Source organism: Phoca vitulina, unplaced genomic scaffold, assembly GCF_004348235.1.
Source record: "Phoca vitulina isolate PV1807 unplaced genomic scaffold, GSC_HSeal_1.0 scaffold7, whole genome shotgun sequence".
NCBI classification, from domain to species: Eukaryota; Metazoa; Chordata; class Mammalia; order Carnivora; family Phocidae; genus Phoca; species Phoca vitulina.
Genome location: NW_022589710.1, coordinates 61369712 through 61394720, shown reverse-complemented (window position 1 = coordinate 61394720; position 25009 = coordinate 61369712). Strand labels below are relative to the sequence as shown.

General features: G+C 56.3%; 1 long non-coding RNA gene across 1 annotated transcript; it reads left to right on the top strand.

The window, feature by feature from the left end:
- Positions 1 to 6923: 6923 nt before the first annotated feature.
- LOC116633256 lies at positions 6924 to 23932 on the top strand. The gene is made up of 3 exons (XR_004299594.1): positions 6924 to 7101; positions 17412 to 17582; positions 20846 to 23932. It is a non-coding gene; the product is annotated as an uncharacterized LOC116633256 (long non-coding RNA).
- Positions 23933 to 25009: the final 1077 nt, after the last annotated feature.

Here is a 25009-nt window from a genome sequence, read left to right as displayed (position 1 = left end):
GTGTGATGGGATTGCCAGACTTGGCTCCCGCCCGCACACCCAGCAAGCCTGCCCAGCCCCGGCCTTCCCCATCATTGATGGCAGCTCCCTCCTTCCGCTTGCTCAGAGTCACCTGCAACTCTTCTCTGACTCTCAGGCACACACATCCACACTTCCATGAACTTGACCTTCCAGACGTATCCTGAATCCACCCTTTTTCCCCCACCTCCACTGCTGAGCCCCACCATGCTGTCTGTCTTGGGCTATTGGCAATGACCCCCCAGCGTCCTATACTCCCCGACCCTGACACACACACACACACACACACACAGAGTCTACTCTAAACAGAGTGATTGAGCCCATGTGAAGTCAGACCTGACCACTCCCTCTCCAGACCCACCACGGCACCTCATTTCTCAGTGTAAAAGCCCAAAGCTTTCTCATCTCCCCCGTCTTTCCCTTGCCTGCTTCATCCCGGTCACACGGGCCTCCTAGCTGCTCCCCAGACACGCCACATCCCCGCTGGCCTCAGGGCCTTTGCTTTAGCTCTTCCTCCAGGCACCTGCGTGATGAACCCCCTTATCAGATCCCAGTCTTTGCTCACATGTTGCCCCTTGAAGCCACCATGGCTGCCCTCGTCCACACCGCAGCCCACCCACTCTGCACCCCAGCACCCTCAGCCCCCCAAAGCTGCTCTGTTGAGGGGTGAAAAAAGGACATGGCACTGTCCACGAGGAAAAGAGCCTTCCTATTTCCATGCTTCTCCCTTAATAGAAAGGAGACAGTTTTGGAAGCTCCCAGCCGTCTTTCCCTCATGTGTCATTGGCCAGGTCTGCATGATGTGCCCACCTCTGAACGAATTAGGGGCAGAAGGATTGGACCAACCAGGCCTGGCTGAACACCACTGAAAACCCACCTCCTGGGCTGGACGCGCCTCCCCAAAGCCTGAGCCCTGCGGGGAGTGGGGGGACACAGAGAAACCTTTGGCCCCTGGTGGGGTGCGGAATTGGGAAGCCTTATCACAGAGGGGGATTCTGTCCTGAACCCAAAGCCTGAGCCAGATTCCCATCGGCGGAGAAGGGTTGGAAATGCACATGCTCACTGTTTTCATCGGGTGCAGCACCAAAGGAGACTTTTCTCTCTAGAAATGGGGGCTTATTTCAGAGGTTTGCATAGAGTGCCAGGGTCTGATCTCGTATTTGTGGTTGTAAAGTCGGGCCACACACCCTGGCCCCTTCGGGGTGGGAGATGAGTGAGCGGCCCCACCCCCAAGCGGACCCACAGGGGAGGGCAGGGCGGACGCCCCTGGCACTGACCTCCCCGTGGACACCCTGTGCCCATGAATGGATAGCAGTGGGCTGAGTCGGCCCCTTGTGTTCCGGAAACAATGGGCTCTGTGTAGGGGCGGGGGAGGAGGCTGCCCCACACCCCTCCTTCCGCAGTGGGGCTGGGGACACCGAGGCAGAGACAGGGAAAGGGCCATCAACTGTGAAGGAACTTCTTAGAACCTGTGTCCTTCTGGGTCCCAGGGGCAGGGCATAAGGCAGGGCTGAGATGGGGGGGGACACAAGTCTGCTCCTCCACTGCCCCCCTCCTCTGAGCCCCAGCCCCCCCTTCTTTGACCAAAGGGCCTATGAAACAGGTTCCGTCGCCGCACAAATGTTTTAGCAAAGCTCCTGGACCTCACCATCCTCAGGAGCCCCGTGGACCAGCGGTGCTTGAGGTGAGCAGGCTGAGGCAGGGGCCGAGAGTGAATGGCTCGAAAACATTCTTCAGAGCTTCAGCAACCTGGGGCGCGCTCTTCCCAGACAGCCGGACGGTGTCCTCGGGACCCTTCCTGTTGGGGGGAGGACATGGTACAGAAAGGGACGCCCCACACCCTAAGGGCCAGCTGTGCCAGGAGGCGTCCCTGGGAGCAGGGCTGTGAGACCCCAGGGGCGGTGCTTCACACACAACAGTGGCACGAACCTGGCAATGTCACCAGGCCCAGGCCAGCTTCTGACCGGTTTCCCACAGGCAAGGCTGAATGGCTCCTCTGGTCGGGAAGCACCTTCATGGGCATCAGCCCCTTGAAGGAAGCTGGGCGCCGCGCAGGGGGCCCTCCACACGCCTGCGCTCCGTGGCTGTGACTCTCTGATGGGCCACGAGCGGGGCTGCCAGGAGCAGGGAGCAGAGGGTGGCCTGCCTGACGTCACACAGCTCCCTGGGGCACCGGACCGCCAGCCCGCAGGAATCCCGTGGGTCTGCTCAGGCTCCTTGATACGGTTCACGTGGGCACATTCACAGCTCCCCTGTCCACAGCTGCTCCTTTTCCAGACACTTCCACAAGATGTGGGAGCATCTTGACCTCTTTTGCATCTCTTTTCTAGCATTTGCCACTTGCGTAATTATACATTCCTTGGTGGATCTCCTGATACGCTGTTGGTTTCCCTGCCTTGGGAGGGACCTCGTCCGGCTTGCTCACTCCCTGGACTCTCGGCTCCATCTCCCCAGCTTCACCCAGTTGGCTGGGCCCTACTGGCTTCTCCCTTCTGGGACCCCTCTTTGCAAACTCTCGGGCAGTAATCTGGGGCAGCCAGGGCTCCCCTCCTTTGTTTCTTGTTCTTCAGAGATCCCTGCCTTCTGTGGCCTTGAGGTCTGCTATTTTGAAAACCATCGTTGTATGTGTTTGGTATATTTTGTGGATATTTCAGGTGTGGGGAGGACAGCAAATCTGGCCCTGTTACTGCATCTTAGCTGGAAGCAGAAGTCCCGAATCTAAGGGTTTTGTTTGTTTGTCTAAAGATTTATTTATTTATTTTAAAGAGAGAGCGTGAGCAGGAGGAGGGGCAGAGGAAGAGAGAGTCTTAAGCAGACTCCGCGCTGAATGGGGAGCCCGACTGGGGCTCCACCCCACGACCCTGAGATCATGACCTGAGGCGAAACCAAGAGTTGGACGCCCCACCGACTGAGCCACCTGGGGCCCCCCAAATAGAAGTTTAAATGATGCATTTCTTGACTGGGAAGAAAGCAGCTCCTTTGACAAAGCGAAACCGAGCCCGGGTGGTTCCACATCACGTTCTCTGGTTGTCACTTTTATCATCTTTACAGACGTCAGGAGAGTTTAATGAATACAGCAGACAGAGCCTTATTGAGTCCCAGGAGAGAGGGTGTTGCGACCCCTGAGAGGTCAGGACAGCTCCTGCCTATCTGTCGGTGTTTGCAGAATCTTGGCCCAGAGCAAGGGGGGGCGGGGCGGGGGGGGGGGGAGTGCCAGAGGAGGCGGAGCTCCAGCAGCCTCCTGTCTGGGACTTCACACCCTGCTTGCCTCAGCCTTCCCCGTCTGACCACCTGCCTCTCACAGGCGTTACCTTAGCCCTTGATCCTTAGCACCGAATGGCCTCCTCCCCTCAGCCACAAATGACCTTCCCCTTGCACATTAGCGAATCTGCACGTCTGGTCTCTTGGAGCCCTCTGGCTCCTTGAGCAAGTCGACCAGATTCTGACCAGCCCGGTAATGATCCGTGGGCAGCTGGTACCAGACCTGGTAAGGGCACAGTTTCTATCGAATCCTTCTTTGCACTCCCAACTCCTAGCATGATGCCAGGGATGCAGGTGCTCAGCAAATGGCTGGTGGATGCAGGAACGAACGAACGAACGAATGAATGAGCATCTTCATGTGATGTTACCTTCTCAAATATGCACCATCAGTCTGCTCACGTGCTAAGCTTATCGTATCTGCAAAGGAGTACTGGCCACACCAATAGGAAGGAAGTTCAGGCAGGAGCAGACCTGGCCTGCAGCCCAAAGCTCAGTGTCCCAACCCTAGCCCCTGCAAAAGATGCTTCTTGATCCCGAGCGTCCCTGTTTGTCCTTTTTCTGAAATGATACTTCTTAGCCTTCCTCCAGCTCTGACAGCCCCTGATCCTTCCTAATGTAAAAAGAATGACTGGAGCTAGGATAAATAAGGATGCATTCTTTGAACACAAGAGCTGTTTTCTTGGCAAAATCCAAGATTTATGCCCTGGACTAGATTCACAAAATACCTCCCTCTTTTCCTATGCATTAGCTTCTTGCCTTGAGTAGCTTCCTCACAGGTGTGTGCTGAGCAGTACACCGCTGAATAATATTGGGGGCCCGAAGCAGAAGGACCCTCTCAAGCCAGACTCCCTGCTTTCTGTATCAGTTTTGTCTGAAAAAAGTGAGCAAGAAGGAAATCCCCACCTCATTACCGATGAATGTAAAGAACATCACAAGAGACGCTCTGAAATTGAGTGTCAAATTGCAGATGAGTTTTAGGAACAATCCTTCTGTTTCCAGTTGATGGGATTTCTCAACAAATGCCCTGGTGGCATTTTTGGAGGGACAATTCGACCTTGTAGGAATATCCAGGTTACTGTTGTTTTCGGGAGCTCCTGGGCTCACTTACTGTGGCAACCAGAGACAGCCCCTTTCCCCATATTTCCAAGTGCCCTCTGGAGGGGGGCTGCCCCCAGCTGAGGATACACACTGGTGATGTGAGCCCCAGCCACCTGTGGGCCATTGGTGGGCAGGTGTGAGGATCCCCTTGGGCTGCAGGCATGGCCCTTGGGACTTGGTCCAGAAATTTTACAGCCTGAGGTAGAATTGACAGAAACCAAAATTGCTTCCCTTTGCAGTGAAAACAAGGAGACAAGCCCTTTAGGGTTGGGACCCCATGTATCTGGTAGCATTTCAGACTGTCCTACAGTGACCACTGTAGGGAAGATTGGGCCTGGATCTGTGCTGGGTCACTCCAGGAAGACTCGGCTAAGCCAGGGACGCCCCAAAATGAGGAACTGGGTGGAGGGAGGGAGCCAGGCTTCTCTGGGGGTGGGGGGAAGAGAGAGGTTTGTGTTTGATATTTCACCAAAAAAATACTGAAGACATTCATCATGGGGAAAAAGAGAATCCTCTTCAATCTCCTTTCCCTTATTTTAGAGCTTATTCCTATTTTGAATTTCATGTTCTATATCTTCTCAGTGTTGGGGTTTCTAAAGGCCTGATCTCGCCCTGGCTGAGAGCAGCCCCGTGGCTCGGTGACACCCTTGTCCCTGGCATCGCTCAGGGAGCATTTCCGAATCTGCTTGGTTGTGTGGTGATCTGAGCCCCACATCTGGGGACCTTGCATTTGTTAACGGGGCTTTAGCACCTGCTCCTTGCAAAGCCAATCATGACTTCCTGCGTCTCCCCGCCCAGCTGCAAAAATGCCACAATCCGGTAACAAGTCAGTAACCTATAACCCCTCTGCCCAGCTTGTTTCTCTTTCCTTGTTCCCAGCAGGCATATACAAGAGAAAAAGCACTTGGGAAAACAAGCATGGCAGTCCTTATAAAGTTACTCACACACACACACCCTAGGACCCGGCGAGCCCACTCCCAGACGTTTAGCCAAGAAAAACACAAAACGTATCTATACCACGCACGCAAATGCTTCTAGCAACTTTATCCACAAAAGTCAAACCCTGAAAACAGCCTAGGAGTCCACAACAGGTGAACGGATAAACGAATTGTGGCTTATTCATAGAATGGAATACCTCTCAGCAGTAAAAAAGAAGGAACTGCCGAAATTTACAGCAACGTGGATGAATCTCAAGAACATTTTGCTAAACGAAAGGAGCAAAAAAACAAAAACAAAAAGCCACACACTGCATGATTACATTTGCGAACTTTCAAGAACAAGCAAATCTCATCAATGATTTTAAAAAGCAGAATAGTGGTGGCCTGCGGGGCAGGGATTGACTAGAAGGAGGCCCAGGGAAACTTTCTGGGGTGATGGAAATATTCTATGTCATGACAGTGTTGTGGCTTAGGCAGGTGAACGTATTTGTCAAAGCCGATCAGACCACACACTTCCAGTGGGTAAGAGTCACCATATGGGATTTACACCTTGATGATTAGGACAACAACGTCCATAGTAAGAATGATGATGGAGATGAAGCCATCCACAGTGTCCTTGGGAAATCATTCCCTTATTCCCCATGTGCTGCGGAGTCCCTGAAGGTGTCTATTAGTCATTGGACTCAGAGCCCAGAGCCTAGTTTTGATTCCTTTACACAGAGTCACAGGTCTTGAAGACCTGCCCAAAGCTAGTAGTGTCTGTCTATCTGTCCATCCGTCTGTCCCTCACTCCCTCACCAGCCCCCTCTCTCTTTCCCTCCCTCCCTCTTCTCCCTTCTTCTTTCTCTCTTTCCTTCCCCCCCCCCCCCATTTCTTTTGCAATTCAGGGCACTTCTTTCCAGTTGTGTCTGGACATTTCAGAGCTTCTGGGATGAGGCTGTGTGACATCTCTGCTTTTCTCAGGAGAGCGAACCAGCTTTGTTGTGAGCCTGATCTACCCCTGTGCTTCGTTATCAGCCCCACATAACTGGTGCCAAGAGGAGGACAAGCTCCCTCAGAGACTCCATGGATTGAGTAATGACCAAGGGGCCCCACGGCACCCAGGGTCAGATGCTTTGTCGGTGACACTTTTCCAGATTTTGGCCACCCGTGCAAATTAAGGCAGCTGTAGGTACTCACCGCATGGGCCAAATCCAAGAAGGGAGACAGCCTGCCTCTTAGAAGAAATCAACTTACCACACTGACATTGATGGGCCTCCCTTTCTCTCCTTCCTCCCGCAGTGTGAGCCCTGTGAGCCCTGCTCCCCACCCCCACCCTCAGAGGAAGCGGATTTAATGCCTCAACTGAGAGAATGAGATGTTCTGTTATTTTTCATGGGAAATTAAACCTGACCCTGCTGTCAGTTAGCTCATGCCAAGGGAGGATGGATGGCCCCGGCCTCAGCGCTTAACCCCTGCTCGGAGCACGTGTCTGGCTGGGGGCCAGCCATGATGTCAACTGCCGCTGGGGTGGGGGTGGGGACGGCAGGACAGGTCAGAGAGCCTCCATCCTGGAGGGCGGAGGACTGATGATGGTGTCACCCACAACAGTCCACCTCTGACGCGGCCGGCACCTGTTCATCCGGGGGAGACTCAGCCTGTCACTATGTCTTTCAGCCCCCAACTCTACCTCGTGCCCCGCTGAGGAAAGCTGGTGGTCGGGGCTGGTGATCATCATTGCGGTATGTTGTGCCTCCCTGGTGTTTCTCACTGTGCTTGTCATCATTTGCTACAAAGCCATCAAAAGGTGAGTGCTCCCGGGGCTCTGAGCCCGGAGGGGGCTCCGCCTGGGCTGGGGGCTGCTCCGCCCACCCCCATCATCTTTCTTTAAGCCATAAAAATTGTTAAGCATTTAGTAAGCAGAAAGAATGTATAGTGAATGCCCATATATATGTATACATGTATATATATAGTGACCCCCCACCTGGAAGTAACAGGCCCTGCCTTGCGGAGCTCACTCAAGGCGCCTAGGACCTAAGAGTATGGAAATAATCCTTGCAGGTTAGGGGATGGAGCCACTGGAGGGAGGCGCCATGTTGGTTTGGTGTAGGAACTGGGTTTTGGAGTCAGATCTAAATTCAGATACCAGTTCAAACTGTGGGACCAGGAAGAAATCACTTTAACCTCTTTGACCCTCAGTTTCCCTACTTGTAAAATGGGGGGGAAGAATGACAGCCAGATACTGTCACGAGGCATGGTGAGATGCTTCTGTCAACAGTATGCGCAACATGTATACTCCTCAGTGCCTGGCAGACAATAGGCGCTTGCAGAATACTGCGTAGGGGTCCACTGTTCCAGTAGCTGCAGATAGAGGAGGAAGGGTGACACAGGGAGCCAGGCTTCTCTGGGGGGAAGACAGAGGTTGAGATGCCCCAGAGAAGATTTTCAGTGAACAAGACTTCAGCTGGGTTCTGGAGGATGAACAGGGGTGCCCCAGGGGAGTCGTAAATGATCCAAACAGCAGACTCACTTTCACAAACACTCGCTGTCCTTTCTGTAACTACCAACTCACCCTGCTTTTCAAAAATGATCACCAGTCACCACCCGCCTCGTGGAGCAGGGGTCTGCAGCCGAGTGTGGCTGTCATTGGGGTCTGAGGTTTAAGCTGTGTCCGGGGCCCCTAAGTCTGGTAGAATAGGCCATGTGGTGGATGCCCCTCCCCCCACCCCGGAATTACAGCACAGCAGCTCCCCCCCTAGGTCCCCTGACCTCCAGACTTCCCAGCCTCCAAAAAATGTTCCCCGTCTACCCCAGCTTCCCGGGACCTTGGGGGAAGAGAGAGTCAAAAGACAAACAAAAATGTTGCAAAACACCCAAGGGTGCTAGGCATTGTTCATATATTTCTAATAAAGGTTTTGAAAATTCCCGAAGGCCCAAAGTTAGGGGGTCTCTATTAAGAACAATTGGAACACCTAAACTATTTCACTTTAGGCTTTCAATCCGTTGTTCTATGTGATTCCATTCGAATAATTCAAAAGCAGAAAGAGTAAAATATCAAGTTAAAAGTCTGACAACGAGTGCATGTTCAGGCACGGAGGGTGACAGGCCAGATTGAGTGGGAGCATCCTGGCAGGACACGAGGGGGACAGGGCCCAGGTATAGCAGCTCCCCGGGGATCAGCCAAACCCTGGGGATCTGCCTCTCGGCCAAGAGCCCCTTCTAGAAGCCCCCTGCCCTCATGCTATCAGATAATGTCCACAAACAATGACAAGTCGCAAGAGAGTAGCTGTAGCCCAGCGTCTCTTCAACAAGTGTGGGGGGCGGCTCCTGGCCCCCCTAACATTCCCTCAGTTCATCTTCGTCACATCTTTTTCCAATCCACTGCATTTTACAGATGAGGAACCAGGTGCAAAGGGGTAAAGGGAACTGCCCAGAATGGCACAACCAGGGAGCAGTGGACTCCGAATTTGAACGTGACCCCAAAGCCCAGCCCCGACTGCGGCCGGTATCACTAGGATTGAGCAAAGAGCGGACCTCATTATTCCTGTCTGCCCTTCCTCAAGGGTGCCCGGGCACCTGGGGTGTGGCGGTGCTACTTTGAGGAAGGGAGGACAGATGGACAGAAAGGCTCCAAGGCTCCCAGACCCTGCAATTCAGGGGGAGGCCTGGCCTTGGAGACCAAAGTGGATACGTTGGGAGACCCCCCGGGGACACAGCCAATCTGATTCCAAGTGGCCTACTGTGTGCCTGGCTCTGTGGGGGCAGAGACAGGTGAGATCCGGGCCGTGCCCATGGGCTGCTCACCCGACCGAAGGGCGGTGGGGGGCAGATACGCGCATGACCATGACTGCATTACAAGGCAGGTGGCCATGAGGCTGTGGGAGGCTTGCTGGCAGCCTGTGGCGCTGGCCGGAGGAGTCATGGCTAACTCTGATCGGGACGATAGAGCATCTGAGCTGAGAGCCTGCTGCAGTGGGAGGGGGATTTTGAGAAGCAGAGCAGGGAGACTTTCCAGACAAAGGCACCTGTGTGAGCGAAAGCACCAGGACACCAGGAAGCTCCGGGACCGTGGGAGATGAGGCTGGAGGGAGCCGCATGCCTGACGGGGAGGTGCTTGGCCCACCGGGCTGAGCAGCTTGCTGGGGCTCGGGAGGCACAGGGAGCTACGGGAGGTTTGCCAGGAAGAGCACGCAAGACCCACCAGTAGCACTGCCAGAGAGGGGCCACTGTCCCCTCAAGGACGCCCTTCCCACTGTTCCCCCCCCCCCAAAGAGAGGCAGCATTCTCCGGTCACCTCTGCCTTCCCTCTCTGCCGCAAACTTCGGGAGAGACGTGCTGTCTGCTCCAACTTCAGGAGGACACGAGGAGAACTAACTCACATTAACAGCTGACTGGCGGCGTGGCCAGCTGTGGGTGCTGGGCTTTGTCCCAGTGGAGCTGGGGGTCGGCCAGGAAGGCGTGTGGGGGTGCCCCCTCCCCTCCCCTCAGAGCAGCCTGAGGGGCCTCCTGTCTGCCCTCTGTCCCCTTCCACAGGCTCTGAGCTCTTGGTTCCTGGATCTGTCAGTGGCCTGGAAAGACACCAAGCTCAGGCCACATGGCTCAGTTGATCCCTTCCAGGGGTGTGGGCGGGGCTCCTTTCCAGGGTATGGGCGGGGCTTTCCTCCCAAGGATGTGGGCGGGGCTTCCTCCAGGGTGTGGGCGGAGCTCCTTCCAGGAGTGTGGGCTGGGCTCCTTTCCAGGAGTGTGGGCGGAGCTATCTTCCAGGGCTGTGGGCGGAGCTCCCTCCAGGAGTGTATGCTGGGTTCCTTCCAGGGGTGTGGGCGTGTCTCCCATCCAGAAGTGTGGGCGAGGCTTCCTCCAGGAGTTTGGGCGGGTCCTGGGAGTAAATGGGGTTGATGAAGCACTCCAGGACCGTGGCCGTGGGGGGCGGAAGCGCCCCTAGGACCAGGACAAGGGGACGAAATGGTGCCACAGTAACTAGAGAACCTAGAGAGCCCGAGACTCAAGAGGGGCCGCTTAGCAGGAGCTGTGGTTGGAACAGATGGAAATGAGCCCCAGAACAGGAAAGGTAGGGGAGATACACCCCAACCTCTCTCCACCCTCCCTCGTCTCCCGAGGGCGCCTCTCACTGGCCAAACCCAAGGCACAGGGATGCCCGGGACACGCAGTGGTAGGCGTCAGCCTCCCAAGGCACAGGGCAGGAAGAGGATGGAATGGATGCGTGGGGGCAAAAATAGAGACCAGCACAGTCCCTGCTCTGCAACAGCACCATGATCCGCATCCTCCTCTTCGAAAGGCCTGGGACATGGGAAGAAGACCCAGCCCTCTGCTCCTCCAGACCTCATCATCCAGAAAGGGCATCCTCACCCACAAGGACAAATAGTCAGTGACTGGAGGGGGCTCTCTTCAGGGTCAAATAGAGGCAGAAATAGAGGCCAGCACTCCCAGAACTGGCCTGGAAGGAGGCCTGTGTGGGAGAGGCTTAACCCCTTGGGGGAGGGAGAAGGGGGCAGCCCGAGTTATAGCTGTGTGGGAGAGCAGATGGCCCCTACTGCTGCCCGGGCTGACCTCTGCTGGGGGCTGTAAGAGATAGCATCGAGCCAGCCAGCTATCTGTGTGCATTTCTCTCCAGAGTCAATGGAGGATTTCTTGCTCACGGCCAATTCTTTTTGGTTAATAATTCATTTGAAACATGCCTCTTCGCTCAGGAAACAAAAGCATTTCATGTCACTGTAAAACCATTAAAAGGAAAATTCAGTGATAAACCCAGGTCTTTTTTTAACTCTCACAGCCTGATGTCCTAGGGGAGGATTTCCAAGAGATCTTTGTGAATGGCCCCAACACAGCCTTGGGGAGCCTGATTGCTGGGAGGATGGTTCTAGAATCAGTTGGGGTAGCAAGGTGGTTCTGGAGACGCCAGCTTGGTTTGGCATCTGGGGTGCAGGCCGCAGGCTCCACAGGCCTCTGCAGGAATGGGAGGCGACAAGAGCAGGTGCAGAAGCAGCACCCCACAGTGCCCTCACTGGGCATGACCTTGGTGGGAGGTGGGGTCGAATCAGCACTTCCTACTCACAGACTTAGTGAATCAAACTGCGTCCTGTGAGTCAACAAATGCACCCAGAGTCCCAACTCTGAGCTGGGTGACATGGTGCTCGGGGATGGGGGTGCTCCAAGGCGGGGAGCCCAAGGAGGGGCACCTCCCCCAGACCCAGGGCCCTGAGAGGTTTCTTGGAAGGGGAATGGTGTTCATCAGACCAAGGGGCTCAGAAGGGGAGCTTCTCACAGCGGGACTAGCTCATGCAGTGGCCCTCAGGTCCCCTGCCAATGACCCCAAACTCTGCAGGGTCCCCAGCCATGGGAGCCCACACAGCTTACATTTCAGTGGCTTCCTCCTTACTATGAGCTTGCTGTGAGCAGCTTCTTCTTTTTTTTTTTTTTTTTTAAGATTTATTTATTTATTTGCGAGAGAGAGCGAGGGGAGGGGGTGGAGCAGAGAGAGAGTCCCAAGCAGACTCCAAGCTGAGCTCCCGTCCTGGGTGCTTCGGGCACAGTCCCTGCCCTCGAGGCACACACCTCGTGGGGGGGTGGGGGGAGGAGACAGTGTTGATCAGACCACCCCCAGGAGAGGAGTATCTGGAGGGACTACCAAGCGGAAATAATGTAAAGCAGACACAAGGAAAGAAGCTATTGGTCCAGGACAGGATGGGGACCTCAACCAAGCAAAGATCGGTGTGAGTCACTGAGACAAAGTGCCAGGGCGCAGGTAGGAGGGCCAGGCCAGCGGGAGGAAGTTCACAGGCCCACGGACTCTCAGGGGTGAAGCCACCGTCCTAGGGGAGCATTTGCAACTTCTGTCAGCCCCCCCCGTTCGTGCAGAGAACAGGTGACACCCATCCCCTCCAGGCCCCCCGCCTCGAGTCACCCTTGCACCCCAGGCGCCCAAAGAGCACCTTTCCTCCTCCTCCGGTCATCCGTGGCACGGGGCCTTCACCTTCTGCCATCGATCTGCCATTAAGCCACTTGACGGCCGTCTCGTTCCGATTGACAAGGTATTGGTGGACAGACGATAGGAGGCTGCAGAGCGGTGTGGCCGATCCCGCAGACCGCTGATTGCGGGCGGTGAGCAAGCGTGCTGCTCCCTGGGAGTGAGCTCCGGTGTGCGCACCCGAGGGTGCCCGAGCACACACGTTGTCGCCGGGCTCTGGTGCTCCTCGGCCTGGTCCACAAATAGCACCTACTGTGTGCTGCGGACTAGACTAGGTGCCAGGGATGTAGAGATTCACAAGACGAGCCCTCAGCCCCTCACTAGTGGTGTAAGCGGATTAAATACACACACACACACACACACACACACACGCACACACACGCCTGGGGGCCTCCATCTGGTAGGTGTCTGCCTTCGGCTCAGGTCCTGATCCTGGGGTCTTGGGATCAAGCCCTGCATCCCACTCCCGGCTGAGTGGGGAGTCTGCTTCTCCCCATCACTCCCCCCTCCCCAACTCATGCTCTCTCTCTCTCTCTCTCTCAAATAAATAATCTTTTTTTTTTTTAACTGTTATGCAAATAAATAACGTGCTTTTAAAACCTGAGTGCTGTGAAGGAGGGGGAGAATCCGAGAGAGCTGGAGGAGAGAAAGAGAAGAGGTTGGGAGAGGGGGTGCTCCCCGCACCCCAAGAGTCGGGAACGCTGTGCCTGCTTCCTGACGCGGCTTTATGGTTAGAAAGAAACGTTAGGGCTCCGTACATCCACAACCACCTTTTTACATTTTTATCGAGGTAATACAGGCACATAGTTGAAAACGTCAACTTGCCACAAGCCTGGTAAGAAACAAAGCAGCCCCCTAACTGCCCCCCCTCTCCCCACAGCCACATTCTTGAGAGACCACCGCTTCTGGGTGTCAGTGGTCTGGTCTTTCTCTCCATGCTCTGAGCACTGTGTATATGGCTATGAGGATTTTCTTTCCATTTCATACATTATCTGTTGGCTTTCCAAGAAGCAAGGCTCAGCACCACCCTCCCAGGGCCCACAGACATACGGAACACTGCCTGGTCCCCATCACAGGGGCCTCCCGGGTGGGGGTCGTGATTAGAGTCTACCTTGGCACGACAGCGTGCTGTCTGCGGCTCAGTCACCTCGTGTGCGGCGATGTGCTTGCTGCCCTGGAGTCAGCGACACCTCCTCTCCCTGTGCACTGCTACCTCAGGTGATCCATCCCGAGGTGCCGGGTTTGCCTGGAGGCTCTGTCCGCTCCGGGACAGCCGGCAGCTCCCTGGGAACCTGCCACACTCAGCCCGCTCCCTCTCCCATCCTTGTCTCTCTCCAGCCTGACACCATGGTGTTGTTTCAAGATCTTCCCTAAATCACAGACCCCATTGCCAATCAGCCAGCGAAGTTCATTTTCTTTTTAGAATTGACATTCTCTTTGGAGCTTTGGGAGGGGGGTGGCCGAGAAAGGTGGGTTCTTGCTGACTGTGTGGCAAGTAGAGAAGACCTGGTGGCCTGGGGTGGAAGCGAGTTTCCTGTGGGGTCTGAGCCAGAATGAGCCTCCTGGGTCATGGGAGGAAACTTGAGTCCAGGCTGGGGAAGAGAGCTGGCTCAGGTCACGGAGGTTTCCAGCCCTCCTCGTTGTTCCTCGAGCTCGCAGGGAGCTCCCTCTAGCCACACACTGCTGCTCCTCTCACAGCTCAGCCCTTCCTGCTCCTCACTCAGGCCCCAGCTCAGACACCACCTCCTCTGACCTGTGTCTCGGGCTGCTCTAGATCCTTCTTCCCGGCCCCAGCCCTGGAGTTGGAGCTTTCCCTGATTTACGTTTCTGCTCTCTGCTCTAGGCAGGTTAATGTTGGTGTTTACACGTGCATGTGCCCCCGCATGTGTGTGAGGGACTGTGTGCACACGCACGTGCACACTTGCACGCACATCAGAGGGTGGGGGGAGCGGTCCTCTTATCTCCCTCATCTCCCCGGTGGCATCTGGCGCGTAGTCACTATTCCGTGATTTTCTGTGGCTTGAATGGAGGCTTGTTTACATAGACTTGCCAGATTCTACCTTTTATTTAATTAATTAATTAATTTATTTATTTATTTTAGAAAGAGCCAGAGAGAGCGCAAGCTGGGGGAGGGGCAAGAGGAGAGAGAATCTTAAGCAGACTCCCCGCTGAGCACGGAGGCCCACATGGGGGCTCGATCTCCTGACCCTGAGATCATGATCTGAGCGGAAATCAGGAGTTGGATGCTTAACTGCCTGAGCCACCCAGGTGCCCTCAGATTCTACCTTTTAAATTAGCAAACTCTATTGAGAATTTCAGTGAACTCAGTTTTTTTCTCTCCCTCTGGGTAAGTGAAGTAGAATCTGCTTTTCTTTTCTTTTCTTTTTTTTTTTAAAGATTTTATTTATTTATTTATTTGAGAGAAAGAGAATGAGAGAGAGAGAGCATGAGAGGGGGGAGGGTCAGAGGGAGAATCAGACTCCCTGCTGAGCAGGGAGCCCGATGCGGGACTCAATCCAGGGACTCCAGGATCACGACCTGAGCCGAAGGCAGTCGCTTAACCAACTGAGCCACCCAGGCATCCCTGAAGTAGAATCTGCTTTTCGAGGAGATAACATGCACCCGGTTTTAAATGCCTGGCCCCTCCCCTTCACAAGTTTGGGCTTCCAGCTCGGCTCCCCTCCCTCCAAGCCCCAGTGTCTTCCGCCTTCATGCTGTCCTCCAGCTGGTGTGCGTGTGCAGTGACTCAGTGGCTCCCTCCCCATGCGCCGGGTGACCCGGCCTCCCTCCCGCCTGGGCATGACACACTGAGGCGGGCCCCCTCCATCTGCTGCCTCCTCCCCAGCCCCGGCGCGCACACCCCCGGCCCAGCCCTCTCCCCCGGCCCCTGCCGGCATGCACAGTCAGGACCAGAGCTGGGCAGGAGGAAGACAAGACCGGGGCGGGGGGACAGGGACTGGGGACAGGAGTGGAACCTTTTCATCCAGCCTCATCTCACATGAACTTCTGGGAGCGAGACATTCACCTTGAAGGCCCCTTGGATCCCTGGGGTTCTGAGACTGGAGCTCTGTGCCAAAACCTCTTGGGCCGGGCGGGGCCTGATGCAGTGGCTGGACACTTGAGACCCAACCGTTCCCATCTGTCACTTCTCCCTGCTGCCCCTATAAGTTCCTGTAATAGCACCACCCCCCAGGCGCCAAATCCAGCCTCTCTGGCTGGCAGTCCAGACCACCACGTCTGACTGTGCCACGAGTCGAGTCAAAGCTAGTGCGCTCCGAGGAGGGACCACCTCTGGCCGAGTGCTGAGCACAGATACATGGCCGTGGCCGCTCCGAGACCATCTTACTTCCTTGGGGACTTCGGCTGGATTCAGGGACTGGAGTCTTTTTTTTTTTTTTTTTTTTTAAGATTTTATTTATTTATTTGAGAGAGAGAGAATGAGAGAGAGAGCACGAGAGGGAAGAGGGTCAGAGGGAGAAGCAGACCCCCTGCTGAGCAGGGAGCCCAATGTGGGACTCGATCCCGGGACTCCAGGATCATGACCTGAGCCGAAGGCAGTCGCTTAACCAACTGAGCCACCCAGGCGCCCCTCAGGGACCGGAGTCTTGTGCTTTGTTGCAGGACCAAGACTCAGTCTTCCAACTCCGGGGCTGGTGGTCTTTCCTCCGGGGCTCACAGCCGCCCTCCAGGCAGCCCAGGGCTTGCTTTTCCCCAGTGGTGGGGTCAACACACAGGCTTCTCTTGAGTCCCACAGGCCACGGTATCTCTCATCTTTATCACCTGCACAGTCCTCCCTTCGAGGGCAAGAGATGTAGCCCAGAAGAGGCAAGGGCACTGTGTGTCCCCATCTGCCTCGGGCCGAGATGCTCGCTTGGGCTCATGTATGCCCCCTCGCCCTGCCCCCAACCAGGGACCCCCCTGCTGTGGCTGGAGATGGAATCCTGTCCTGGTGGTGGGAGGCGGGCTGCAGGGGGAGCAGCTTTGTGCAGTGAGGCCCATGGTGCTGCAAGCCAGTCGTGGCCAGAAAGGCAGGCAGATGGTGGGCACGCTCGGCGCCAGTGGATGGGAGAACCAGACGGGTCCCTGCTTCTCGGGGCCCTTTTGTCACCAGGAAGCTCCATCCCTCCCTGAATTCATCTCTGTAGACATGCTGGGTGGAGGTCGTGGGGCGGGATGAGGGGTAAGACAGGAGTCCCTGATTTAAGGAGCCCTCGGAGTGAGGTCCAAATGCCCGGCCCTGCTGACTGGGTCCCAGGGCCGAGCGCCAGCCCGCGAGCCTCCCGACGCCCGCCTTCAGCTTGCTCAGCCGGAGGTGGCTGGGCAAGGAAGCCCTCGGGAGGTGGTCCAACCGGGGGCTCAGTCGGAGGGTGAGGATGCTCCTCAGCTGCATCCCTGACTCACCTTCACGCAGGTGAGGGGAGGAGGTGTGCTGGGTTAGAAATGAGGGTGTGTTTCTTCAGCAACTACCCTGGGTGGCTCGCAAAGGCTTTTCCTGGCTTCTTGACCCAGGTTTGGAGAAGCCTGCAGGCGACAAAGGCATCTCGTCGTGGAAGGGGGTGTGTATGTGTGAGGGGTGTGCATGGGTGTGATGTATGGGCGCTCTGGTGTGTGTAGGTCTGTGTGTAGGTATGGGTGGGTGTGTGTATAGAGGTGGGGTGGGGTGTGTTTCGGGGGTGGGTGCCCGGGAGGATGGATGCTTTCGGAAGAGGGAGTCTGAGACTCTAAACCTCACGGAAACCAGACCCTTCCATGGGGGGCCTGAGACATGGAGCGAGCTGGCAGCCCTCCCTTGCCAGGCTCCTCAGAGCTGTCTTTGTCCCCAGCTCCCCTGGCAGAGCAGCAGGCTGAGGGTGGGACCTGTCATGTCATTGTCAGCAGGACACAAGAGGGGCGCCTGGGTCCTGGCCCTCCCTGCCCAGGCGGGCGGCGCGGGGAGGCGGCTCCCGTGGAGGCCGTGGCTGGTGGCCTGAGCCCCCCCGAGCCATCAGCACAGCGCTCCATGGAAAGACCGCGCAGTACCTGCTGCTGGCCGGGCAAGGGGGAAGGGGTCCAGGGTGGGGGACCCACCTCCGGCACGCAGGAATCCTGGGCACGGCCGAGGAAAAGCTCACTCCCCTTTCTCTTGGTTTTAGGAACCATGCCTTGTAGGGCGTCGTCTGTGGCCATCCCTTCCTGCACCAGGGTGCAGATGCCTTTCTTTGGTTTAGTGGGACCAGCCCTGGCTGGCTCACGGCACTGCGGAGCCAGGCTGGGTCCCAGCAAGCCTCTCTGGCATTTCTGGAGCCCCACGGGGCATGCATTAGGTAGGAAGTCTGTGCAGACCGAGAGGGCTGGCCGCCGCTTGCCCACAGGACAGCTCCCCGCTGACCCCTTTCCAACGGCAGTACTGAGAGCTAACAAACACTTATGGAGCACTTACTGTATGCCAGATGCTCATCTAAGTGCTTAACCCACATTAATGTATTTCCCAAAAAACCTATGAAATGGACACCATTATTGTGCCCATTTTATAGACCAGGAAACTGAGGCAGAGAGGGGTTAAGTGGCTTGCCCAAGATCACACAGCTGGAAGTGGTGGGGCCTGGGTTTACTGAGCCGTGACATCCCAACGCTTGGGCAGCATCACCGTGAAGTGCCCTGCTAGAGGAAGGACAGCGGGGAGGGGTGAGGCAGAGCCATCTCCCGCTGTAGCTAAAACCCCAGACTCCACTGGGCTTCTGTGAACCCCAGAAGGGCTTTGGGAGTGGGCTGGGGCTACAGCCCAGAGAGTAGAGTGATTGAGGGCTCAGCTCTGGTGGAGGAGGGGAGCAGACCAGGTCCATTTCTCAGGAGAACCCTTGGGACAGCGACCCCCCGCTCCCCTTGCCATGCCCAGACTCTTGGAGTGCTCCTGGTGGGGGGGGGGCGCTGCGCCAGCCGCGAGTACCACTTTGCTGGGTGGAACCCCTGCCCAGACGCCCTTTGTCCTTTCCTGCCTGGGAAGCTGGCTGGGGCCATCAAGAAGGCCCCGAGGCTGTCTCCTTGCCTTGTCCTCAGCGTCCCTCCAGCCAGGCTTGCTTCCTGCTGGGCCCTCTGTGCCAACATTTCCCTCCAAGCCTCCAGGGAATGCGAAAGGGTCTCCTAGCACAGCCTGGCTTTAGAAATTTCACCTCTTCTCCTGGCAGAAGAAATCCTGCTGATTTCCTACTCTGTGCCTTCCATGCTTTGCCCATTTCCATGGGAGTTCCAGACCCCTTTCTTCATCTCTCCATCATCCACTCTGGAAGGCCCTTCAGCCTAATCTCCCCTGACCCGGACTTGCTCCGGTTGACTTTTCAGACCTAGCCCGAGATTGAACATTTACTAGGGAGAAAAGCAGTGTGGGTTTGGGCTCAGAGATTTTTGTCTGTTCCTATTTTCTGGAATCCTGATTCTGATGTCCATCCTCCCCCTTGTAGATTGATGACAAATGTAGGAAATGCACCACCCCACCCAATTTCCTGGGCCATGCAAACTCAGAGTCAGGAATGAAGCCCACCCAGCAAAGTCAGAGCTGCTCGAAGCCCCTGTAAAGGGGTGGGTGGCCCAGGGGAGAAAGGAAGGAGACCAAGGAGGAAAGGCCCAGGGACGGAGGCTGGCTCAGAGGCTGTCATTTCCACAAGCCCATCACAAACAAGGCAACTGTCTGACCCCTACAAACCTGGGGGTTCTGGAAAGTGTCCCTGAGCGTCTCCATAAATGGGGTTCTTGGGATGTGCTGGGTTCAAGCAAAATGAGACGGGCCTCCTGGAGATGGGACTCTTGAGAACTTTTGGAACTCTCCAGGAGGAGGGTGGAGGAAGGCCTTCCCAAGCCGATGGGAACCCCTTGTGTTGGGGGACAATGCTTGCTGGGGATGCTGACTTAATGGAAAGATGTCTGGACGAGGATATGGTAGGAGCAGGTGGCCCCCAACCAGCTGGGGGTCCTTGGGCAAGTGACAGCTCTCCCTAAGCCTCAGTTTCCCCATGAAATGAATCTCTTAACCCCAGGCCTAGCTTCTTCAGGGTACCATTGTGAGAGGGGACAAGAAAATCTGTAACCAAGAGTGCTTTGCACAAAGTGTGATGGGCCCCAGGAGGAAGGGCTGGTTTGCATCTCATGTTTCTAGAAGCCACCGTGGCTGAGCCCGACACCCGGAGGGAGTGCACTTGGGTTTCTCTGTGTTTTGTGAGCTAATTCTGCTGCAAGGAAAAAGGGAACAGTTAATAGATGTGATCTCAGGGTGTCGCCTCTGAGCAGGCCTGATAATCCCACCCATGAAGCTACTGATAACCACCCTGCAGACCCTGCCTCCCCCAAACTGATTCACCTAAGACTTTGTCCCATAGGCACCCACTGGTCACCAGGTACCAGTCCTCCTCAGCCTGGGTTTGGGAAGGCTCTGGGGACATTTGAGAAGGCAGAAGCAACCAATCACCAGGCTTTCAAAGATGGCCTTGGACATTCAGTTTAGACAACACACAACAAAGGCCGGTTTAGGCTCAGCCCCAGCATTAGTGGGGACAGAGGAGGTGACTGAGTGACGACCCCATGGGCCTCAGCTTCACACAAGAGGCAGCAGTATTGCAATATGGGATTGGGCCCCACAGCCTGTAAGTGGCCGAGATCGGGAGGCTGGAGCCCCCCTGAACCAGTCAGGAGAGGAGGTGGGGTTGGAACCAGGCCAGAAAGTAGGACTGCAGATCCAGAGCCCCTGCCCGTGAGCAAGAGCCTTCTCAAAGCCTCCCTCCCAGCCTCCCTGAGCCGTGTATGGATAGCAGAAGTGGCTCTTGGGGTTAAACAGTCTCTGAATGAACTTCAAGTGGCCCAACATGAAGTGTTTGAGAACCACTAGTGGGCACTCATTTAGTTTGGACCTTCACTCCTGCCACTTCTGCCACCAGCACCGCTGTCATCGTCACCACGACCCCCGCCAACATCAGCCGCAGCACCATTACCACATCCACCCCCATCAACACGACCATAACCACCCCCACCCTCACCACCACCTCCACCACCCGCACCACCGTGACCACCACCTCCACCACCAACTTCACCCCATTACTGTTCCCGCCACCTCAACCCCCATCACTACCACCAGCATCGCCTTCACTGCCACCTTCTTCATCACATTTTCCGCTTACCTCTGACCACACAGAGGCAAGGCTGCAAAATCCAGCCCCTGGCACCTCTCCTCCTTCACTCTGCACCCCCAAATATTCATCTTCACATCTGCTTGCTCATAATCAATGAGATCGATCAAAGCCCGACCCTGTGTCCTACTAGGCTGACCATACATTCTCCTTTCTCATTTGTCCGGAACAGTCCCGATTCCTGCCTGTTGTCCCTGCTTCATTATTAAAAGCTCCCCTGTTTCACTCTCAACTCTGCCCTGGTGTGCATGACACATGATGCAGTCACCTTCGTTGAGACCGCCTCCAGCTTCTGAGGTGGTCTCACCTCAGACCAGCAGCCCAAGGATGCTAACCCAAAACAGAGCGTGGTGGGACATGATACCCCACCCCAGTCCCTGGTCATTAACGGCTGTCCCTGCCTCCCCACCCAGGAAACCACTGAGAAAAGAGGAGAACGGCACCAGTGTTGCTGAGTATCCCATGACCTCCTCACAGAGCAACAAAGGGGTGGACGTGAACAGCGCCGTGGTGTGAGTCTGCAGAGCCCGGACCCGCTGGCCACAGGGGTACATTGGTGGCATTAGTGGACCCGGGAAAGCAGGTGGACCCGAGCTGACACTGGGCTTGTCCAGGACTTCCGAAGGAGAAACCAACCTCTTCCCAGCCTTGCCCCCGGTCAGCTCGCAGGCAGGGCAGCGCAGACACCGGGCTGAGCCAGGATCCCCTGCACGCAGCTCCCAGGGCCAGCGCCGCCACCCCGAGCTCCGCACGTCTCCTCCCTGTCTTGTGTTTGATGTCCCGTCTTCCAGCCGCGCTCTGACAAAGGCAGGGAGTCTGTCTGTCCGCTGGGCTGGGGAGGCATCCCGCTTTAGCCAAGAGAGAGGTGATCCAGGGGCCACTCCCCTGCCAGAAAACCTCTCCTCCTCCCCAGCAAGCCTGTCCGCTTCTCCACTCACCATGCGTCCCAACAGAAGCCATCACACAGCCACGAGATGTCCCCTTCCAAAGGTGCTTCCCACACATCTGTCTGTCACCGCATCTGCGACTGTCCTCGGTCTTCAGGGCCTGCCTCCTCCCTCCCCTTCCCACCCACATCCGGGGCCCCTGGCTCTAGACCCCCGACCCCGTGCCACGGAGGGCTGTGAGCCCAGCCTGTGGAGTCCCCTCCTGATAGCAGACAGAGGGGCTCTTTTAGTGTGTGACCTTCCAGGGGCAAAACAACTCACTGAACACCAGGCCAGGGAGCCAGGAAGGACGGAGGCCCCTCTGCCTGTCCTCAGACTCATTCCCACAGCTGAGCCTCATAGCGACTGACGCCACCGTGTGAGCCAGGCCCTGCCTTCAGACGGCGGAGGCCACCACTTGTGCCAAGCCCTCTGTGGGCGCTCCAGGCTAGGCTGCCCCAGCCTGGCGCTGGGTCTCCCTGACCACCTCCAGAGGCCCTAACCAGGTACTCAGACTCTCTCCTGAGAGCCCCCGGCCTCCCCTCACCCACAAAGAGGTGGTGTTCTCCCAGTGCTCCCCTCTGAATGTCTCTTCCCCAGGTCTTGTGTTCTAAACGTGCTGAAACCTCCGGAGGGGTTGGTAGATGAAGGGAAGGAATGAGAAGACCCTCCAGGCCTGGTTATCCCGTCCACCGGCCTGTTTCCCAGGGGGCCACCGGCCCTGTGGGCACATGACTAGCCCCGTGGCGACAGTGGCCTGTGGTTTGGTCTCCCCTGGCGGATTGGGAGAACACTCCTGACCTCGTGGTTCTACTCTCTCTGTGTAGGGACTTAGCTAGGTGGGTCCTGTCCACCTCACAGACCACCAAGTGTAGTTCTCTGGAGGGGATTTGGGCCACGGTGAGACTTTCCCATCCAGGTAAGCCTGATAGAAAACAAGTCCCCTTTCAGGCTGAACCTTGGAAATCCATTGTCCCGGAGCCCTTGTGCCGTGGAGCGGTCTGTGGTCCGTTGTGTTTCGGAGGGCAGAGGGGAGAAGGTGAGTTTGCTGAGACCCTGACCCGGATCCCACCCCCAGGTCAGCAGGAACAGGCTGAGGACAGGCCCAGGCCCAGACCCTCTGAGAAAGGCTTCTTTCTTCCTTTCAGTTTTCCTTCGGTGTGAGGACCTGTTTTGGGTTTGGATTTGGATTTTGCTTTCCCTGCCTACGTTAGCATGGCACAACACCACGAGTGGCCGTGGTCCGTCCCCCCAGCTGGCGGGCGCCCATGCCTTCCACGCCCCCCAAGGGATGCAGAGCCCATGACAAGAGGCCAGAGGGTGTGGGTCTGCAGCGAGACGCTTTCCCTCACAGCCTATAGCCTCCTGCCAAGTCCCCTGCCTATGCCCTGAGCAGATACCCTGGCAGGACCCCCACTCTCAGCACATGCCAATCTGGGCCCAGATGGGATGGGAAGGCCCCTTCAGTCAGAGGGGAGAATCCTGGCTAAGGGGTACTGGAGGGGTGGGCAGCCAGCCCGGAGAGGCACCCAGGGAGGCAGGGCACAGGCCCGCTTTGCACAATCCCACCTTCCCTGACCCTGGCTTCAACCTGGGAGGTTTTACAACTAGCTAAATCCTTCAGCCCCTGGCAAGGCTCCCTGTGAGGAACTTTGATGACCACCCACCGTGCTCTGGGGCCAGCGTCCCCTTTCCTGGGGACACAGCCGGGGCTCTGGGAAAAGCTAACATTTGTGCATAAATTCCCCCAAATTGTGTTTATAAAGTCTCTTATCGCTCAGTTAGTGAAAACCAAGAGAAGAACCCAGTTCTTAAAAAAGAATCTACGTGAGAAGTCAACCCACCAAACCTAGAACTGGCCATTTGGAAACTCCCACATGTGGCAACGAGGGAACCTCACCGGAGTTTTGGCTTAAGTGACAAGAAAAAAGAAAAAAAAAAAAAACCATTCGGCCTGGTATTTGAGCTCAGAACGTTTATTTCAGGAATGTATCTGCAGTCCCTCAACACAGATCAATCCTCAGACTAGCCCAAACCTTGAGGTCGAGAATGAAATGCGCATTTCTTCTCCGCCTTTCCTCAAATAGATATTTTTTAACTGTCTCCTAGTTGAGCCCAACTTAGAATGGCCTATAGGATCTCCCAGAGTTTTTAGGTGTTCCTTAGAAGCTTCTAAAGCAAGTTTTGGAAGAAAGACTAATAGCTGTAAAAATATAGACATATATATTATATATAGTTATATATATATATTTAAAGAGATATCTATATCTATATAAAATCACTGTACTCTCCAAATCTGTACAAAGTCTGATTTCAACAGCCCAGGTCGTGCACGCTGTCTAATGCATGAATGTCAACACTCTGAGATCTGCCTTCCTGACGGTGTGCCGGGGGCACACACGAAGAGGGCTCTCGTCTCTAGGAGTTCTGTCTCCGTGGACAAACGTGAGGTCTGGGCCATCTTGTCCACCAGCGAGACACTACTGTGGATTTTGTGCGGAGAACACCCAGGGGGCAGGACCGGCAGCGTTGAGGGGGTAGGGGAGGCAGGCTGGATGCTACTTACAAGGAAGAAAGTACCATGCCTTTTTAATTTTCAATAAAAATATCCTTATAAAGAGGACTGTCCATTGTCTTCCATGGGGGGGGCGGGGCGTGGGAAGGAGCCGGCTGAGTGTGGGGCTGTGTCCGTTCCTTGAGGCTCTGCTACAAACCCAGGGCTGGGCTCCGTAACGGTAACTTGCTTGCCTTATTTCCATATGGTTTTATCTGAATACCCCAAGGCCGGCATTGATGGGGACTCTACGGTACCCATCCTGTCCCTCCTCCCCCCACCCAGCCACCGTGACCCTTGACTCAGTTGAGAAGAGGGTGACCAACTGTCCCAGTTTGCCCGGGGTGCCAGGCGGATGGGCCAGGCCAGTTACGCTAACTTGCCAAGTGCTCGTGGGAATCGGGGGGCCAGCAGCGGTGGGCCACGCTGGAGGGGAGGTGGGTCAGGCCTGTGGCCTCCGACCGGGTCCTTCCCCGTGTCCAGACTTCAGCCCCCGCCCCCAGAGCTGGTCGGCAGCACCCCTCACCCGACCAGCGGCCAGAGCACCGTGGTCAGCCTGCCCTGCCCCCCCAAGCAGAGGGAGCCCAAGGGCCCAGAGCGCAGGCCGGCCCCAGGCTCCCCTGCTCCCCTGACGGAGTGGAGTGGGAGCTGCCTGTGGGGCCTCCAGGCCCCTTTTCCAGCCGCGCCAAAAGCAACCCTTCTTCCCAGCGCCTCTAGAGAAGAGAGGTTCCTGTCCGATGGGCCCGAAGCCACAAGAGAGCGTTGCCCCTGCAGCAGTGCGTTCCCCGTGGAGGGGTGAGGAGACAGGCTGGAGGTGGAGTGTGACAGCCAAGGACACACAGACCTCGGGGGGTGGGGCCTGGAGTTTGAGCCCAGACAGGCATCTTGAGCCATCAGCCACTGAGGTGGACCCCAACCCAGACCATTCCCCTTGGTTGGGGTGGTGCTGGGCCCCGCCCCCCTCCCCTGGGTTCCCCAGGCTTCACTCAGTGGCAGCAACTGGGGGGGCCCGGTGTGCCCAGAGCTGGGGGCCAGGTGTCTCCCCAGCCCAGCCCACAGCCCGGGGTGGGGGCGATAGTCAGCTCCGGGCAGGGCTC